We start from the raw sequence: 17,388 nt of genomic DNA on the forward strand, positions 1-17,388 counted from the left end.
ACGATGGCAACATCCAGCGGGTCGTCGAGTATCGCCCCATAGGCTATAACGTTCTCACCGAACTCCGTAAGGCAAACCGGGACGTGGGGATTACAAGCCCCTATGTGAGAGGCATGTTGGAAGCAGTCATGCGGAATCACCTAATGGTTCCGGAGGACTGGAAAACTACCTTCCACATGCTCTTGAACCCTGCGCAGTATGTAGTCTGGGAAAGTGAGTTCCGCCAGCAATGCCTAAGCAAAGGAGCAGCCTCTGGCTGTGCCTATACTGCCGAGCAGCTCTATGGCTGCGGAAACTTCACCACTCCCAATGCGCAGATCGTCCTGCCGGAGGCCACCCTTACGGTCGCCTCTGATTGCGCCTACAAGGCATTTCTGAAGGTACCTAATACCGGGCAACCAATGTCCGGCAGAAGCCTCAGGAGCCTTATGCTGAATTCCTGAACAGGCTCCAGGAAGCCCTAAAGAGACAGGTCGACAACGAAGTGGCCCAGAATGAGCTCCTCATGCGCCTCGCCAAAGAGAACGCTTCCGCCAAGTGCCGCAGAGCGATCACGGGCTTAGGGAAGAACCCCGAACTGGCCGATATGCTCAGGGCTTGCCAGGATATCGGATCTTCCGCCCATCAGGCCAGCCTCTTAGCCGCAGCACTCTCCACCACCAGGGGACAGCCCCAAGGCGGGTGCTTCAACTGCGGCAAGCCGGGACACTTCTGGAAGGATTGTAGGTCGCCCGGCGGGGGGGCTTACAACCCTGACGGAGGAGGGCCCGCCCCCAGGAGGCAAGGACCCCCAGGAAGGCCCAAGACCAAATGCCCCCAGTGCCATAAAGGCTTCCACTGGAGAAGCGAGTGCCAGTTGGGAAACTCGCACCCGGGCCTCTCCCCAGCCCAGGACCAAGGAGGAGAGTACTGAAGCGATCCCAAGAACCGAGGCCCAAACCACCTCCTTCCAATGGTATCTCTCTCACCTGCACCCAACCTCTTTCCCTTAAGTTTCCCCATGAGATCCTCGTTGCTCCAACCCAGTATAGCGATCCCATTCCCTCGGAAGCCATCGGGTTAATCTTGCCCAAGGCCTCCGCCGCTGAGCAAGGGTTGTTTGTTATTCCAGGGGTCATTGACTCCACACACCAGGGAGCCATTCACATCCAGGTGTGGACAAACATCCCACAGGAACTGCCCAGCGGAATCAGCTGTGCACAGCTGATCCTCCTGCCCCACGCGCTGCCTGCCGCCGATTCAATAAAGGCCACGAGCCCAGGTAACCATCGAGGCACAGCCGGCACCACCATAGCGGCGGTGGAGACGCCCATCGGTAGCTCCCGCCCGTACCTGGAGCTCACCATAGAAGGGTGTCCATTCAAAGGGCTTGTGGACACCGGCGCCGACGTAACTGTCATCAGAGCAGCTGAGTGGCCTGATCAGTGGCCGACAGAGGCTTGCCCGCGCATCTGGGGGGTGGGGGGAAAGCAAACCGCGAGACGGAGCATCCGCCCGCTCACGGTCAACAGCCCGGGGCTCGAGCGACAGCTCACAGTCCGCCCCATCATCTTGGACATCCACATTAACTTGTGGGGAAGGGATCTCATGAGCCAGGTCAAAATGACCTTAGTCTGGGATGGATAAACCCACTCCCACCGCTCTCCCCCTCACATGGATCACCGAAACCCCCGTTTGGGTGGAACAATGGCCGCTGCCCAGAGAAAAGCTGGCCGCCATGCACCAGCTAGTAGAGGAACAACTAGCGGCTGGCCACATTGAGATCTCCACCTCCCAACCCCGACTGTGTTCCCCATCTCAGCCCCAGAACTCCTGCTCAGGAGCTCTTTCCTTCTCTCTCTCTCTTCTAGTTTTCAACCAGCAAAGGCGGGAGAGCCAATTGGCTGGCTAGCCCTCCCTGGATTAAAATCTGGGCCCGTCTTGGTACCGCAGCACTTCCAAGATAGGCCCCAGGTTAAAAGGGGCTGCCACCACTATGCCCCTAACAAACCTGTTTGGCTTGTGGTTGCCATCGCCGGGGGGCTTAGCTGAAACCGCCCCTTAAGGAGTGGTTTCGGCGAGCGGCATTTCCCCAAGATGCTCGACTCCTATCCCAACATCCGAACACCCTTTTTCGACCGACCCCTGCGGTCACGGTGAGTACTCTCTAAACCCCATTGTGAGGCCTCTCCCAGCTTTTGTCTTCAAAACTAACCCCCAATTGTATGATTGCCTTGCTTTCCTGATGCATCCCTTTCTCTACGAGCGCTCCCAAAGTTCTTTTGGTTCTACAAATTAATTATGCATACCCACAATTCCTCGACGGTCCACTCGCCCCCCTCCCCGGGGGCTCGGACCATCGCTTTGGCGCATCTTGATGACGTTTTGAGGCCAACTCTCCATAGGAATTGCCTGCCCTCCACCCTTCCTATCTCTACCCCACATCCTAAGCGTTCACAATCACCAAGCGATCGTTGAGCAGGCCAACCGCACCTTCAAGGAAATATTAGCCAAACAAACTAAAGAAAGGGGAGTAGGTGGCCCCCCCAACTTAGGTTTCATCCAGCAGACCGTATCAAAAGTGCTATTCACCATCAATCATTTAAACTTGCTCGCCCTACCCTCTGGGCAACAGATCACTCCCATGGAGAGGCACTTCAGGCAGTCAGAGCCTCTCCCCCACGCCCAGGTCTACTACTGCCAGCTCCCAGACCGAGCTTGGCGGGGCCCGGCCCCCCTCATAACCTGGGGAAGGGGGTATGCTTCAGTCCTTCTCCCTACAGGTCCCCTGTGGATTCCAGCTCGCCATGTCCGGCCAGCCCATGGAGTGGCACCAGAAGGAAACCAACCCCATCCCGGAGATGGAGCGGATCTCCCTGGAGGACCCTGCCCCGCTGCCTCGACGGAGCCGCCGCCAGCGCCAGAACGGCCCGAGGACCCGGATGACCTGGGGGGACGTCAAGGCAACGACCAGCCAGGCTCGGGAGTTGCTGCAACAACGTGGCCGCCCCGAGACACCCGAGGATCTCTGCGTTGCCATCTTTGCGGTTATTACTGCAAATTCCGCAGTCACAATCATCTGCTTGCTTTGCTGCCTCCTGCCGGTGACACTCGGTCACCCCCTCCTGGATCTTAATCAAGCCAACATCTGGGAGCGGTTCGCTGCCGCTGCCAACGTCTCGTCCTTCTGCTTGGGCCAATATCTGGGGGTGGGAAGTTTGCTGAGCTCCTGCCTGCTTCCCGTCTGCAAAGCCCCTGGGGACTTCCTAGAGGAGTCTGGCCTGAGCCCCTTCATGAATGCCTCGTCTATCAGGTACTCTATGAGCACCGACTGGGGACCCGTCGTTCAGACCCTCCCCGCTGGCGCTCTCTCCCTCATCACCAAGACTGTCGCCAACCACGAGTCCAACACTTGTGCCCGCATTGCCGACGTGGCGGGACAAGAAGCCGGCCCGAGCCCAGTCACCGGCTCAGCCAATTGGAACTGCACACACGTGGAGGACATTCCCCCTGTATATGGGAACATCCTCCTTCCTAAAGGTTGGTTCTGGACTTGCGGGGAGAGAACTTTCAACTACATCCCCGCTCGCCTCTCCGCCGGAACTCTTTGCTGTCTTAGCCGTCTCACCATCGTCCTGCCTCAGGCTCAGCCCCGGGAGCCCAAGCGCCATCGCCGCTCCGCCCTTCCCCTCCACCCTTCCTGTCAGAGCGACGCGGTTGCTCTCTCCAAGGCAGAATATGTTTCCCTCGCAACCTCCCTGGTGGGGGTCCCAGGACTCGCTACCTACAACGCCAAGACTATTGGCCGGCTGGCCTGTGCCCTTGCGAAGTCCATCAATTCCACCTCCATTGCTCTGGATGCTCTGGCCTCCGAGCAACAAGAACTTCGTCAAGCGACTTTAGATAATCGCGCCGCTATTGATTACTTGCTGTTGCTGCATCACCAAGGTTGTGAAAATGTACATAATATGTGTTGTTTTAATCTCTCTGATAACTCTCATTTGATTCATATGAAAGTGCATGAGTTGCAAGATATTGTATCTAATCTGAAGTATGACGTGTTGCCCCATTGGTGGTCAGCCCTTTGGAGCTGGCTGCCAGGGGGATGGTTAAGTGCTATTGTACAACTCTTCATTGGTTTGATTGTATGCCTTGTTGTTGGATCCTGCCTTGTTCAATGTATCTCTACTTTTGCCTGTAATGTGTGCAAGAAACCCCTTGACCTTCCCCTACGTCGTAACCAGGTTCTCATGTTGCACAAACAGCTCAACCAGCTTGAGCGAGTTCCTGGGGAGACAAGCGTTCCCCTAAATTGCCTCAGCTGATTCGGCTCCCTTTCTAAAACGTTAGAAACGGGGAGATGTAGGCGTGAGCCCGCGAACCCAGCAGAACCGTAGAAAGAGCGCTTGGAATGCCGGTGCCAGCTACGGCCTTCTGGGCGCACACGCTCCCCCACCCCCCGTTCCCCCATGAGTCACAGGTCATGAACTACCTGACTCACGGCCACCAGGTGTCCCAGACAAAGGGACAAAAGGGCTCTTGCCCCCAGGTATGGATTAGACCCAGACGCGGACGCTTCCTTCTGCACGTAGCAGCCCGATGAGATCATGCATCACATGATGATCTCCCGCTCTCCCGCTCTCCCACCTATCCGACCCCTTTACACGCCCCCAGAGAAACCCTAATAAAAGGTGCCAGGGACTAGCACACGGCAGAGTTGCCAGATCCAAGGATCCCGCGCTTCCTGCCGCTGGCTCTCTCCACCGGATGATATCTCCGCGTCTCGCCTCTTCCTTGCGACCCTGCGGGCACGACTTCATTGGTGACATCTACAACATATTTCAGCAATCTTAGGGTACATTTTAGCCAATTTTACCAGGCATAAATACCAACATTTTCCTCCCAAATCCACCCTTTTTTCTTTCTTTTCTAAACAGCAATCCTAAAATACAACTGGTAGAGACATGCTGGCATATTGTAGCTCTAGGACTCTTATCCTACTGTTGTACAATAGAGATACAAATCATAAATTTGCAAATCTTGACACATAAATGGGCAGCTATCTAGGTGGTGTAAAGGTTTGGCTCATAGCCTGTATTCGCTCTAAATATAGAGATCTTGTTGGATAATCTCCCCTGTGAGATTATGCCAGTTCACATCAAGCAGAGCGCGACTGGAGGCTAGAGCGCAGCAAAGCCTTACCATACATGCGCACGTGTGCAGATCTCAACATGCGTGTAAGCTTTCAGCACAAAAAAAGTCGGAGTCGATTGTAGTTTCTAATCTAATAAAAAGAGTATTCATTAGTGAATTCCATTCTGGATAGAAAGGTAGGTAGATAGGTTCACTAATCTATTCTAATCTAGCTGGATGGACATGGATGTGAGGAGCATCCATCCTCCCTCAAAACATGTTCAAGTGAGATGGAGAAAAGAGCGAGAAGTAGGCGGAAGGAAGGAAATCCCTGAGAGTATCAGTCTAACTTCAAAGGGATAGAGCCTGAATGATAGAATAAAGGTGTCAATCCCTAAGTCCCTATCTAGCCACTGGCTATCTAGTAAACCCCCCTCTGTGGGTTGAGGCAGGAAACAGTGCAAAGTCCTTCTCTTCCAACAGATCTCAGGTCATGAAGGGCTTTAAAGCTCTCAACCATCACCTCAAGTTGAACTCAAAAATAGACTGGTAGCCAATGTATTTGTTTCAACCTGGTCAACAACTGTTGGCAATTGGACTGCCATATCCTTGAGTAGTTGTGTTTTCTGTGTTGTCCTCAAGGGATGCCTCACAAAGAGTACCTTGCAGTAATCCAACCATGAAGTTGCAAAACCACAGATCAGTGTGGCCAGATCAGCTGATTCTAAGTAATGAGAGAGTTGGTGAATCAGGAGCAGCTACTGTTTACCATAGAAGCCAGCTTTTCAAACAGCAAGAGAATGTCCTTGAGCATCCCTGAGCTCTTAACCACTCTGAAAAAGCCATTGTCACTTCAGCTAAGACAAGTGGATTCAGTCTCTCTAGAATATCATTCTTCTGAACCAGCATTACCTCTGTCTTGTCTGGATTCAGATTCAGTTTGTTCTGCCTTAGCCACTTCACCAGTATCTTAATGCACCAGTTCAGAATGAAGATGGAAACGTCTGGAAGCTTGGATGTAGAGCTGGATGTCATCTGCATGTTGATGACTCTCAGACAAACTCCAGACTTTCTCTCTGTCTGGCATTATATCCCACTGAGGTACCTCCCCTCCCCAAACAGTAGCATAGTGGTTAAGAGCAAGTGCATTCTAATTTGGAGAACTGAGTTTGATTCCCCGCTCTGCCACTTGAGCTGTGGAGGCTTATCTTGGGAACAAGATTAGCCTGTGCATTCCAACACATGCCAGCTGGCTGACCTTGGGCTAGTCATAGTTCTTCTGAGCTCTCTCAGCCCCACCTACCTCACAGGGTGTTTGTTGGGGGGGAAGGGAAAGGAGATTTTAAGCCCCTTTGAGCCTCCTTACAGGAGAGCAAGGTGGGGGGATATAAATCCAAACTCTCCTTCTCCTCTTCTTTCTTTCTCCTCCTCCTTCCAGGCCTCACCACCAATTATAGTAATCATACTGTATTTTAATAATGTTACAGGACTGGTATCAGTGAGACCAGGCACACCTTAAGGCTCAGGAAAAACTTTCCTGATTCTAATGCTGTGTGCAGGGTGATAAGTGTCTGCATCCCTGTAGTCTATGATGTCAGCTGTGCTGTCAAAGTACTGGTTACCTGTTTGAAGGACTAGAAGGAGTCAACAGGATGTCTTGCTTTTTAAAAGAAAAACAAACTACTGTGAAGTTCATTAAACTGTACAAGTTTTCCATGGACCATAATTTTCCCTTGTTTTAAAAAAAGTTATCAGGGCAATTAAATTAATTAATGGACAATATGTGTAATAAAATTACAAAGCTGAAAAATACACAAAAAGTCAAAGTTCATGCTTAATAAAAGGTCAAACTCTCAGTAAACTTATCCAGATGTAGCTGCTTACTCTGCTAATTTCTTTTATAATATATCAGTCTACTAAAAAAGCTATTTTCTTTTTCAGTTTGACCCAAAGAGTTCAAGTGATTCTTTTTCTTGTTACATAAAATAGCTGCAAGTAACAGGCTTAAAATACTTTCTAGATTTATTTATTTTCTTCAAATAGCGTAACAAAAATAACTTTAGAGTCATGCAGCTAGTCATGTCATGGATCATTTTCACTACATTCTCCACCTGCCCCAACACTCACAGACACAAATTTGAATAGGAATACAACACCAAAAGACAAGAAACAAGTAATCTTGGGGAGATAAACACCTCCAGTACAATAAATTCCAGTCCTAAAAATAAGTGTTGGGAACCTGTGAGGACTGTAGTGTGTCATCTTATCTCCCCCACAATTTCTTTTTTCTCTACCCTGAAAGCCTTCATGGCCACTTCCTGCTTTTCTACTTCCTCTCTCCTTCTTACCCACTAGCTATCCTACCTTTATCTGCCTCCCAGTCTTCAGCTTCCCCTCTCCGTCTCCCTTTGGCAGCCTCTAACTAGGACAATTTGCACAGTATCAGCCCCTGCCCAGGCCAGTTACATGGTGAGGAACTCACGAGGGCTTCTGGGAAGTATTTCATTTTTCCTGTATCCCATCCCCATGCTATTTCTTTTTTCCATCCTCCTAGCAACCCCCATAACCTATCCCTTCTTCCATCTCTCCTTTACACCCACCAACATTCTACCCAAGGATGTAGGTAAGGGGGGGTTTCTCGGGTTCAACCCCCCCCATTCATATCTGAAGCGCCGCCCCTCTGTTTGTGGGTTTTTAAAACATTTTAGTGTTTTTTCGGTTTTTGACCTGCAGGGGGCGCATTGTTTGGGCTAGCAGCACCAAACTTTCAGGGATTGTTTGGGGGACTCTCCTGATGATACTACCCAGGTTTGGTGAGGTTTGGTTTAGGGGATCCAAAGTTATGGACTCCCAAAGGGGGCACCCCATCCTCCATTGTTTCCAATGGGAGCTAATAGGAGATGGGGGCTACACCTTTGAGGGTCCATAACTTTGGACCCCCTGAACCAAACTTCACCAAACCTGGGTGGTATCATTAGGACAGTCTCCTAAAGATACCCTGAAAGTTTGGCTCTTCTAGCTTAACAATTGCACCCCTGACAGCAGGCACCCCCCAAATTTCCCCAGATTCTCCTTTTAAATCATCCCCCTTCAGCATGGATTTAAAGGGAGAATCTGAGGTCCTCAGTTTAGAAGAAGAAGAAGAGTTTGGATTTATATCCCCCCTTTCTCTCCTGTAGGAGGCTCAAAGGAGCTTACAATCTCCTTGCCCTTCCTCCCTCACAACAAACATCCTGTGAGGTGGGTGGGGCTGAGAGAGCTCCGAAAATCTGTGACTAGCCCAAGGTCACCCAGCTGGCATGCGTTGGAGTGCACAGGCTAATCTGAATTCCCCAGATAAGCCTCCACAGCTCAAGCGGCAGAGCAGGCAATCAAATCCGGTTCCTCCAGATTAGGCTGCACCTGCTCTTAACCATTATGCCACACTGAAAGTGATGCTGTTTCAGTGTGGGGGATAATCCACCCCAAAACAGCATCACTTTCAATGTTGTAACTAGGGACCCATTGGGAAGTGCCAAATATTTCCTGGCGTTGGATCTTAAATATAGTCAAATGGTATCTGTTTTACAAATTTGTCTTTGAATTGAATGGCTAAACCCTTTTAATCCATTTTATATTTTTACAAATGAACTGTCAAGTTGGAAAGCAAAATCCATAGATGTAACATATGATTTTAAATTTAATAATTTAATAATAGTGTATAACCACTGTCTAATACCTAATGCCAATAAAGGTTATTGTGATTGTGAACTAGGGACTCCAGATTCTCCCTTTAAGGTGGATTTAAAAGGCGAATTTGGGCTCTCTAGTTTAAACACCATTGAAAGTGATGCTGTTTGGGGGTGGATTTTAGCATCACAGCAGCTGCCCAGGGGGGGGGGGGGCTCAGATTTTGCACCGGGCTCCATTTTCCCTCTATGCCTCTGCCCAGAGGGGAGGGCAGAAGGAACTGCCGGCTGCCAGCTGAGAGCCCAGCTGGTAGGGGGCAGGGGAGGGAAGTCTGCTGTCCCTGGCCTCGGAGAGCTGCTTTTATAAGCGCTAGGCCAGGGGTGGGGCTTGGGGAGGCGTGGCCATGCCCTAGGGGTGGGTGGGGGTGAGCCCCACCCCCGAACCCCCCATAAAAAATCTATACCTACATCCCTGATTCTACCTTTTATCTTCCCCCAACTTCAACTATATTTATTATTTATTTACTTCATTTGTGTGCCACCTTGCTCCACTGTGAGAACCCAAATCAGCTTACAGTATTCTCTTCTCCATTTTATCTTCACAACAACCCTGTGAGCATGACAGAGCAGTAGTTCCATGACAGAGCAGTAATTCAAACCTTGGTCTCTCAGAACCTAAATAAAAATCAAACCACCACACCACACTATCTATTGTGGACTGGCTGGTGTTGAATATTAGCAAACAGCTGGGTCTTGGTCAGTCATATAACTGTTGTGGTATTAAATCTCCTGGTGGTTGCTGCAGGTTTTGTCCTGATGAGCCCTCCTGTAAAGGCCAAAGTAGTCCTGAAAGAGCCCATTCCCTTCTACTGCCTTATACTGACAGAAACAAAGGTTTGAAGGCTGACAATACTACTGGGGTTGCCTAGCCACAGCCACTGAGGGCACATGTTTCTTAAAGCTACAGATGCCACTTCCATTATTCGGGGAATTTTAACTCTAATTGTTAACTTTTTTAAGATTTCAAATTTTCCACAAACCTAGGGTATTTTTCAAGCTTGTGAAAAGATTTCTCTTACTTGTCCACATGGCCAGTCTCTGGATTTAAATATTCACAATTTGGCCATGTTGAAAATTAGATATATTGATGATACAACTGAAACATTGCTTTTTAAAAAAGGTAATCTCTTAATTCTTGAACTTAACAGTACTGTATTTTATATCCAAGACTACTCTTCCAAAGACATTACAATATTCAAATCTCTTTCCCATTTTATCATCTAATTACTATCAGTCAAATTAGGTAATAAAGAGTATATTATAGACAACAGAGTAAATCACTTATACTTTTATTAGAAGTAGAATCTGTGGGAACCCTTAAGTCCTACCTAGGCTCCATTGTATAGAACATTACACTTCTCAGACACCTGCACCATCCAGCAGTATTTTTCTGATGCTGTCTGTTTGTGTATTTGCTCGACCAGTGTGACTGTATCTACTTCTTTGCATAGTCAGCTATGCTAACAGCTAAAAAGCAATTCAGTCCCTGTTACATTCTGGAAGATACTGGAATAAATTGACTTAAGCATAATATAAATTAGATTCTATTGGGCCCCTATTAGCTTGCCCTCCTTCACAAGCGCTTTTATTTTTCTAAAGCAGGGGTCTAAGATATTGATTAATTAAATTGTTCCTAGTGTGATGCTGGAACTGTTATGCAGAGCTGCAAACCAGTAGACCAAACTGACTGTTGCAGAAAACAATTGCAGCCTAATTTTGAAGAAGGCTAAAGCTTTCAGTAAAGTCTTTTCACTTTGGATGATCCACACATACAGGCAATTATTAGTTCTCATGTTCACTCTGTGGCTGACAATTCAGGTTATCAAGTTATAGCAACAGTTGCCAAATAGGTAATATAAAATGTGTTTTATATCCTACTGTTTCTGAATATCTACGGCATTCCAGTAAATTAAGTATATATTATTAAGTAATATAAATTAAGTATATAATATATTAAGTAATAATATATTAAACAAATTTATATAAAGCTGTTCTTGTGGACAGTTTTACAAGCTATGCCAGCTATACTGTTAAATAACTTCACTATATTTAAGAAAAACACATCTGTGATACTCCAAAAGCATTATTAATTTATTTAAATTATTTATTTAGCAGTATATATCTAGTTTTAGCAAGGTTCATGGCAGCTTACAATCAATCACAGATGAAAAGCAGCTAAAATAATTTGTTTTTTCAATCATAAAATTATTTTTTAAAATCCAGCAAGTGTTTTCTATAAAATGTTAGTATTTCATTAACAATGTGTACTTCTCGTTTACCACCCAAGATCCATATGGGAGAGAGGGAGTCATTGTGAAAGATGTGCCATTCATGAGACACTGGAGATCCTTTTTTCAGGACATTCTACTGCTGATGTGAAAGTCACATTTTTCAACAAAACAACATCAAAGAAAGACTCCAGGATGAAACTGATAAGAATTCATCCAGAAGTATAACACTGTATCATTAGTCCTCAGTGAAGACTGGGGAATCCTATTTCACGTAAAGCATTGCACAAGCTTAGCATTTCTAGGAAGGTTACGTTAATCCCCAAGTATGGATGATCACTATTTGAACCTTGCAGAGAAATTTTACAGGATGTCACTTTGAATTTCATTGCCTTATGACTCCACTGTTTACTGTGTGTCTCCCCCCTTCCCCACCACTACTCCCATCTCTGAGCCCATGGATATCGCCTGACTGAGGATGAATTTTATGAATCAGCTAAAATGCCACAGTGAATCCCTTAATCTTCTTTGGAAATGTAAAGGCGGCAGGGTAGGGGTGAGGGTGGGGGACTAAACTGCAAGAGAATGTTCTCACTACCAATATCACTTCTGAAAATGAACTGAACAGTTTCTCCTCCCATCTAAACTGGTTGTGTTTAATTTACACTGTTCCGTGTATTTTACTTCTCTTAGGCTGCCTCTTAGGTTTTTAGATATTTGCAGAGTATTGCTATAAAAAAAACACCACAGGGGAGAAAGCCTCGCATTTAAAAAAACTGAATTAAAAATAAAAGTTTAAAAACCAGTAGATGGGAAAATAAAAACAATACCGTGGCACCTCACCAGGAAATCTTTGAAGGGAAGAGAAGCAATACTTTTAATAGCTACCTTTAATTTCTCTTTTCATCCAGGATTATAATTTGAAACAGTAAGTGTTGTGGGTCAGGAAAACATTGTAGTCATGTCCCCTTTCAGTTCAGCAGCAGGGAAATGGAAACCGAAATTTTCATCAGATTTTTTAATTGTCAACCTACGGCACACCAAGCCACTTACTTGAAATCACCATTAATAGGCGTGATCTCAAACTCAACTAATTAGACGCTTTCAGTTTTCAGAAAAGTGCCTGGCATAATTTGACAACACCATTTAATTAGCACTGGATGCTTAATGGAATTCTAAAGACAACAAGGTGTTAAAGATGGGAAGATTCACAAGAGGAGAATATTTCAAATAAATATCCATTAAATTATGATAGACAGGATCCAGACTGGTGCAGAGTAGCTGAATTAATTTGGAATAGTTTTTAATGCCCTGATCTGTATAGCTCCAGGCTAACCCGATATTATCAGAAGCAAACAGAATTTACCATGATTAGTATTTGGATGGGTGGCCCCCCAGGAACTGGGGCCATAATGTGGACAAACCACTTCTTGCCTTGAACATTTCTTGCCTTGAAAACTCTATGGGGTCACCAGTGACTATAAATAAACACAACTAAACTGACTTGGTAGGAATGGGGTGAACTTTTGAGATATAAAGGTTTGAACTACAATAAATGGCTACTGGCACCGAGGTTTGGTTAAAGATAATTTTTACACTAAATGTGGCTGTCATTAGTAAAATGTAAGTCTAGCTATACTTGATAGCCTAATCCTATGCATGTTTATTCAAAAGCAAGTCCCACAGATACTTATTTCTAGGCAAGCTTGCATAGATTACAGCCTTTTAAACTCTTTCTCCAGAATCCACACCAAACACATAAAATATACCCAATAGTTTACACAAAGAGGTCTTGAAAATCATGACTTAGATGATTATCACCATGTATCATTTGAAGATAACATTCTTCTTTGCTCCCGTAACTCAACAAAGGGGCCCTGTAAAAATTAGCAGTGCCTACGAATTATTTTTCCTGAAAGAAGTATCTCCTGGAAAAGATTTTGTCTTGTATTAAATCAATACATTGTACCAACAATGAATTTGAAAGTCTTATCTTCTTTTTGTCTGTGGAGGAAGTTTTCTTTCTTTCCATTTTCTTGTTATACACGATAACTTTCTGTATATAAGCAACTCCTCACTATCAGTTGGAGCCAGGCTAAATTTTCCAGCGGCAAAATGGAGCTTTCCCTCCTCTCCACTCCCACCACAGTCCACTCACCTCTATGGAATGCTACTCCTAGGGAATGAAAAACCCTGAGAAATCAAGAGCTTGCAGCAGGAAGAGGAGAACAGTGGAAATCACCTGTTTAATCTGGAACATTCTCCTTTGCAGGGAGATAATTCTTTGATTTCGGTAATGCTTCATACAGGTGCTTCAAAGATCAGTTGAAACACCTTGTGTTATTACAATCACTTCAGTCTTACAAGCATATGTGTTTGTTTCGATAGACCTGAAGGTGAAATAAGTAGAGATGTTCTCTGAAATTATTAGGGCTCATAACTACATAATATGTCTGGGGATGCTTACATAAAGAGGCAGGAAAAACTGCTCCCCATGGGGCAAGCAGGAACGGGGGAATGAGAAGCAATTTTTTGTAAAGATTGTTTATTATATGTTGTGTGATAGCTAAAATGATGCAAATATCTATAGTAATCAGTGGGTTTCTGGTATAAAGAGGTGTGTCAGATTGTTTTATAGTGGGGTCCAGAAAATATGCATTGTGTGTACTGAGCTTCTCAAGTATCCAAGAGGAATTAGCACAAAACTTTCTCAGTACCTATGCACTAAGTCAGCCATGAAAAGTTTGCATATGTTGGTGCTTGGATAAGCCAATCTGAAAGTTCAAGTTATTGTCAGATCTGTATTTTTGGGTAAGGATCAGGTGACAGAGGGCGTTTCCCCACTCACCACCATCCCCCCTATGCCGTGCGCTGCTCTCAGCGCGTGGCATCCCTGGCGCATGCCCGGGCGTCCCCATCAAAAGGCACTGTTTACAAGAGCACCAGGGATGCCGCACGCTGAGGGGGCGCAACAGTGGCAGCGTCGGGGCGGCTGCGCTGTCACTGCCCCTGTAATGGGGAGTGCCAGCGGACCCCGCGTTACTTGAGGAGAGTAGTGTAGGGCTTAAGGTAAGTGGGGAAAGGCCCAGAGTTTGATAGCAAGATCTTCTGTGGAATAGTCAGGAACAATGTACCTGATGACTTGTATATCTTTGTAGAGGATGTTTATATGTAGAGAGTCAACTTATATAATGGGTAAAAGGGTATCTTTGGGAGACTGTCAGTGGATTAACTTCCTCAAGAAGGTGGTAGTATCTCTCAAGTAATTGGGTACTGATGACACAGGGCTTGAATATGGCATAATCAGCCACCCTAAACTGTGTTGGAAGAAAAGGGACTTTACGCTGTTTCCTGCCTCATCCTACAGAGTGGGTTTTTACTAGCGAGCTAGTGGCTAGATAGGGACTTAGGAATTTGTCACCTTTACTCTATCATGCTGAGTCTATCCCTTTGATGTAGACTGATACTCTTAGGGACTTCCTCCCTTGCTTCCGCCTTCTTCTCGGAATACTCTCCATTACTCTTACCTTCACCATGCCTAGGGAGAGGATGTGTCTCCTACGCATCCGCCTCCATCCAGCTAGATTAGATTAGATAGTGAACCTATCTCTCCACCTTTCTATACAGAATGGAGTTCACTAATAAATACTCTTTTTATTAGATTAGAAACTACAAAATGACTCTGACTTTCTTTTGTGTCTGATGTTCTCTCTAGCAAGCTCAACCACGTGTTTGTACCCAGGTAAGCTTCCCTGTGTGCCACTCTGCTACTTTTCAAGGGATACACACGCACCAGGTGTGGATCTCCCAACAAACTGATTGTGCCAATGCATGGTACAATGATAAGGTGACCAGACGTCCAGCTTTTGGCGGGACAGTCACACTTTTGAGCAATTTGTCTCGCATCCCGCTTGGTTTTTTTAATTCTCCCAATTAGGCAGTGCAGCAGCGCGGGAGGCACACGCAGCCGCAGGAGCGCCCCATGTTGCAAAGGTGAAAATCTGGTCACCTTATACAATGATACATCCTGGATTGACAGGCTTATGAATTTGAAGTAGTTGGTTGTGTTTAACTGAGTTTCCTGGAGCCTTTCAATACAGATGTGTTCCTTTATGGACACTAGGGATAGTGGTTAGACATATGTGGCACTGGAGAGTTGTCGCACGGCCTTCATAAGGACAATGGTCACTTCAGACTCCTTAATTATGCCAGGATTGTTTGAGGTTGTTTATAGCATCTTTTTTGTCATGGTTAAACATGTGTTATTATTTGTGACTATTTCAGTTTGATCAAAATCATCTGTATAAAAATCCAGTGAGGAACTGCAACCACTGGGAGGAGAAAAGCCCATATTGAGACTTTTTTTCTGTAGCATTAGGTGGATGGTAACTTAGTGATGCATAAAATGGTTATGTAGGCCTCAAGTAAAATGTTATGTAGGATTGCCATCCTGTGGTAAAAATATGAATTGCACTTGCACATTATTATAAAGTACAGCTTAATATAATTTTTTTAAATTCCTTGCTTATTTTATAGAAGATAGAGAAACAAAAATAAATGGGGTGAACACAGGGATACAAACAATTAGAAGGTGAATTCAGGAAAGGAAAGGGCAACTAATTTCCAATAGGGTTGGAAATTTTAAGGTTATTTTCTGGGGGTGGTGGAGGGTTGAGGCAGTCCTACTGCTAAGTCTCTTTTAAAAAGATCTTTAGGATCTTTATAACAATGACCACGTGGTCATTTTTTTTCATTGCTCAAAACCACTCTGAATCCCTGCATCTTTGCTTTCACAGAAAAAAGTAAGCTGATTTTTACATTTATTTTTAAAACCATATCCAATATAAATACAGAATTGAAAAATCAAAAACTCTAAACACATTGGATTAAAACTGATCGCTGTTTTCAGCATTTAGAGACAGTACAGTACAGTACAACTGATAGTTCAGTTATCCAAAGCCCACCAAAACAGCAAACCTATGTCTTACAAGCTGTCAAAAGTGAAAAGCATTTTCAGAACTTGACAGGAATGGCTCGTACAGGAAGAGGCTCTCTGTGACAAGGGCTTGGCCATCAGCCAGGTTAGAGAGAAACAGCTATTGAAAGCTAGGGCATCTGTAATAACACTAGTTGAACATGCCTGAGTAACTAAGCTTACAGTACACTCTGCACCCTGCAGCTTCTCAACTGCCTTCAAGAGCACTTTGTGATACTCAACCATCTTTAAAGGGGGGGGGGATGACTGTGGCTGAACACGAGCTGAACACACAGCCCTAGTGATAGTTACCACATATTTCTTAAGCAGCAGGTCTCAGACCTGGAACAACTTCCCTCCAGATTGCATGCCTACTTTGATTGGGAAACTGACATCTGCCACACCAATCCTCCTTCCTGTATTCATCAGATCTCTCCTTATTCAGCACTGGTCAACTGGTTTTAATGTCGGGTCAGGGGTTAATATGGTCATATCCTCTATTGATAGAGTGCCATGGTCTGACCATTATGCCCTGAAGGTTCAGATGGACATGCCACAATACCCCTGTCTAGGCGACGGGCGAATTTTTGCCCGCCCGCGGAGACTTATGGATCCTGTTGAATTCCTGAATGCTCTGCGGGATCCTGAACCCGCCGGCACCCTCTATGAGCTAGTGGAAGACTGGAACTCCCGTCTTTCCGATGCCATTGAGGAAATTGCTCCCCGGCGTCCTCTACGCCCCCGCTCCCGGCTGGCTCCTTGGTACACTGAGGAGCTACGCCGTATGAAGCGGGAACTGAGACGACTAGAGCGAGTGTGGAGGAAAGTTCGTGACGAGGCTACACGAACATCTTATAGGACGTTTATGAAGGCCTATGAGGTGGCGACGGAGGCGAAGAGAGTTTTCTTTTCCTCCTCCCTCGCGTCTGCAAGCTCCCGCCCGGCACAATTGTTCCGTATTATTCGGTCCTTGACCTCATTGTCTGAGGGGTCTGTAAATTGTCAATTGGATATTAGCTGTGAGGCATTCATGAGCTTTTTTGCAAATAAAGTCGTGTCGCTCCGCCAAGATCTTCCTGCCACCTTAGAGACAATAAGTGAACTGGAAGCTCCCTTGCCATCTTCTGGCCCTTGCTTGGCCCAGTTCTCCCTGCTCTCAGAAGCCTCTGTTGACAGGGCCCTGGCTGCTGTTAGACCTACGACCTGTCCTCTGGATCCGTGCCCCTCCTGGCTTATTAAAGCATGTCAGGCGGAGTTATGACCCCACCTGTTGAATATCATCAATAGCTCCCTTGAGCAAGGAGTTTTTCCTGGTGGGTTGAAGGAGGCAGTGGTCCGCCCACTC

This window comes from Sphaerodactylus townsendi, linkage group LG01 (assembly GCF_021028975.2).
Source record: "Sphaerodactylus townsendi isolate TG3544 linkage group LG01, MPM_Stown_v2.3, whole genome shotgun sequence".
Lineage (NCBI taxonomy): Eukaryota > Metazoa > Chordata > Lepidosauria > Squamata > Sphaerodactylidae > Sphaerodactylus > Sphaerodactylus townsendi.